At 40.4% G+C, this 4,102-nt stretch overlaps 1 pseudogene; it reads right to left on the reverse strand.

Annotated features, from left to right (window-relative positions):
• Positions 1–229: 229 nt before the first annotated feature.
• On the reverse strand, positions 230–3,635 carry LOC103727117 (annotated as a pseudogene).
• Positions 3,636–4,102: the final 467 nt, after the last annotated feature.

Genomic DNA, 4,102 nt, shown 5'->3' on the forward strand with positions numbered 1-4,102 from the left:
AACTAAACTCTGGAGGTGTCTACAGAGTTGCCTTTTTAAATTTTTTTTTTTTTTCTCTTTAAATCAGTAGTCTAACAAGGATTAGAAAAGGCAAAACTCTGTTCAGTGTCTGACAAAATAGAAAGGGTAAAAACATAAATGAGGCTTTAATTTGGCAAAATATAATAGAATACCTTCTGTTATCTTCTAATGAATAGTTTTCCAAGCACTTCACTCACAAACCTGGTTATTACTTCTCCTTTGGGAGCTGCTGGTTTACTTCCTGAAGCAACTGCTGTAACTGTGTGACAGTCTGGTTGAGACTGTGGGCGCTGTCTCTTTCTGAGGAGATTCCATTTCTGGGGAAACACCACTATTCTCAATAACAGCAGTATCTCCAGCAGCTTTGACTGAAATTTTTGAGTGGATAAAATTCAGGGGCTGCTGGGCCTTGTGTGAATCATCGGCTACCTCCTTTCTTTCACTTTGCTCATTTTTAAGTTTTGTGTGTGTTTCATTTAACTGTGTCTTCAACTCTCTGACTCCTGTCACGTAAGTTGCCCGTTCAGTCTCTGCCTTCTCCAGCTGCATTTCCACGTGCTCTTGTTCTCTTCCCAGATTTTCAGTATCTATTTTCTCTTCTTAATTGCTCTAGCTCTTGCTCTGAAGATGTAAAAGAGGACTGCATCTGCTTGATAGTCTTCTGCAATTCATCAACTTTAATTTTCCATTTATTTTCTTTCTGTTCCACACTTCTCTGTAGCTTCTGTAAAATTCCTTCTGTTTCTGCAAGGACGGATTTATATTTTTCACACTCTAGCTGCAATAATGTGTGCATTTCATCAGCTTCTTTCAACTTGTGCTCTAGAACCTTAACCTCCTCTGAATCTGGAGTCCCAGCTATATATTCTTTTGCCTTTTTTTTCAAATCTATGCAACCATTCACTGTAAATCAAATGAAAAGGAACAGACACCCTTGGAAACAAGCTTTTGAGTAGTTCTTTGGCCTCCAGCTCAACAGCTTCCACGTGCTGCTGTCTTTCCTTGGAAGTCTTGCTCATTCTGTCCTGCAGCATTTTTTTCGGTTGATGCCAATGCTTCCATTGCTTCCCAGTTTTTCTCCCAAAGGTCATTGTTTTTCTTCCTCTGGTGTTCAACATCATTCCTCAAACAATCTAACTCATTCCGGAGACCAGTTATTTCTTTCTCTCTTTCTGAAATTATTCAAATAATTGTTCATGTGAGGGAGAAGATGCCTCTTGGTAGTTTTGCTGTTTAAACTATTCAACTTGGGACTTAATTTATCTTCATCTTTGTCACCAGAGTTCTCTCAGGGTCTCTTGTGCGATCAGACAAACCATATATTTTTATGTGATTATTATGGTTTATGCCCTCTGGCAGGGAGGGGGTAAATGGGGGAACTTACACAGAGACAAGCACTCTTGTACTGCGGCTCAGAGCCCACCACGTCAGATGCTCCCAGGGCCTGCCTATAGTCCCTGTTAACTCTCGCCCATGCATCTTGGGCCATAGTCTCTCTCAGGTCTGTAAATGTCCCCTCGCATCCATGTGGGTGAGGCACCAGGGCCTTCTCTCTCTCCATACCCACTGCCACTTGCGTTCCTCCTGGCTCCTGGCTTCCATTCCAAGATGGCTCACAGCAGCCCCCCAGTAGTCCCTCCTCCATGGTAGGCACCGCCCCTTGGAAGAACTAATCACTTGGGGGACAATCTTGTACCTCCTGTAACAACTTTGTTTTGATAGAAAGATCACTCTCTGTGTTTTTTAGTACAGCTTCTATTCTCATTTCATTTTCCTTTTCTATAAACACAATTTCAACTTCTTCAAATCATGGTGCCAAACACACCTCTTGTAAATTATGATGTGCTACTTCCTGAACATGAGCCTTTAAAGATTGATTTTCTTCTTGAAGATCCTGTATCCATTTCTCTGTATTGGTTAGGTCTTTCTCCTTGTCTTCTAAAACAGCCTTCAAGGTATTCTTCTGTTCTTTTCCTTTTAATAACTTCTGAAGCTCTTGAACTTGGGAAGTGACATAACTTGAGCCTTTTCATGCTGGGCATTTCCTATTTCTTCTTTCAGAATCTCTGTTTCCTATTTCAAAGTCTGAACAGTTTTCTCCTTATTAGGAACTTTGAGAAGCTCAGCTTCTAGAAGCTCTTCCATAGACTTGATCTTTCCATCTTTCTCATGGATCACTCTCCTAAGTTCTTCAATTAGAGATACAAAAGAAACCTGGTTACTTTGCTTGGCCTTCTCTGTTCAGAAACAAGAGTCTGTAGCTTCCGAACTTCTAATTTTAATGCTTTATTTTGGTCATTCAGAATCTTAAATTCTTCCATTTTGTTTGAAATTTCATGCTGTAGCTGCTTTTCTGGCAATCTTATTTTATCATCCTTAACATGAATCCTTTTTTTTTCCATTTCATGTGCTGCAGCAGCCTGTTTATTAGCCAGGGCCTGTAACTTCTGCAGTTCGGCTTTTAATAAGAAATTCATATTCTGTATAACCTTAAGTTCTTCCTCTTGGCAAGTGATCATGTTCATTGGCTAAGGAATCTTCAGTCCGTTTTATCCGCTTGTCCTCTTCTGCAATCACTTTATGTAATTCTTCTACTAGAACTGAAGCAGTCTGGGCTGCCATCTGGGAATGGAATTGTTGAATCTGAGCTTTCAAAGGTTAATTTTGCTCTGAAATATCCAGAACTTGCATTTGTAGAGACTCTTCTTTGTCCACCTTTTTTCGCTCAGATTTCATTAACTACATTAGCCTTTGCTCCAACTGCTGTTTTGATACCAAGGTATCTGTAAGTTTACTATGCAGACTCTTACTTCATTTTCTTTGGCCACAAATTTACTCTGTAAATCTTGCTGCGCTGCCTCGTGCTCTGCAGTTCTCTTCCTGATGTAGCTCTGAACTTCTTCCCACCTCCTCTCAGCTTCTTGTAATCGAACCTTCGACTGGGTGACGGCTTGCTCAGCACTCTTCTTCTGGACTTCCTCTTGCTGTAGCTCGCCTGTCTTCTCACTCAGCTCACTCACCAACCTTCCACAATCCTGGCGCAGTTTATTTAGTTCTGCAGACTGCTTGCTTTCCAGTTGGTTTGTGGTGTTGCTGACAGCATCTCTCAATATTTCATTTTCCTGCTTCAAGTGAGCTATCTCTACTTCCATTTGTTCTCGAACTTGAAACTTCCTCTGCATCTGCTGGGTCTCTTGGTAACCGATATGCATTCTGTTTTGAAATACGTTGTTTTCCTTTTCTAATGTTCTGATCCGATCTTTCATTCTTGCTGTAACTACACTGCTTCTTTCTTTCTCTGTCATCATTTCCTGAGTTGACTGCTTACAGCAATCCTTTGTGGCAGCAGCATCTTCCTTCAGAGCGGTAAGCAACCTGTCCTTCTCCTGAAGCTGATGCAGAAGTGCAGTCAATTCTCCTTTACTTGAGTTCTTGAAAGCATCCTGTATCACACCAGACTTCTCCTTCAGCAGGTCTGCAGCATAAAGAACCTCGTCTTCGGAAAACATCATAGTCTTCAAGGACAGAAGAAAATCTTTAAATTTCACTTCAGCATTTTCTTTGTCAGTTTTAATCTTCAGTTTATTAACTCCAGATCTCTGGATCCCTTCTATATGTCAGGTTCAGGAGATGGCTGTTACAGTAAAAAAAAAAAAAAACATTGGCTACCAGATTACTCCTATGTGGTGTGCACCTTTTAAACTATGACTGGTTTCCAAAAGGAATTGCGATTGTACCGCAGAAAACAATGGACATGCCCAAGAAGCTATGCATATGTATACACATGTGTACTTATATGTACATATGTAATGTAATGTTCTTACTAATGAATTGTTTTTCTTAAGAAGAATCTACCTCTTAGCATAGTAAGAAGGCTTTCTCTCTACATTCTTCCTAGACACTTGTATCCAGTGTAAATAAACGTCCTGATTTCTCAACTACTGGACAATGGGAAATTATCACTGAAAAAGGTGGTCAAAAAGAATCAGCTGTCTTCCATGCTGTAATGATTTGTTCTGGGCATCATGTCTACCCCCATCTACCAAAAGAGTCCTTTCCAGGTAAGGCTGAAATTTAGGAA

The sequence above is a fragment of the Nannospalax galili genome, unplaced genomic scaffold (genome assembly GCF_000622305.1).
Source record: "Nannospalax galili isolate Female #2095 unplaced genomic scaffold, S.galili_v1.0 scaffold1189, whole genome shotgun sequence".
Classification (NCBI taxonomy): domain Eukaryota; kingdom Metazoa; phylum Chordata; class Mammalia; order Rodentia; family Spalacidae; genus Nannospalax; species Nannospalax galili.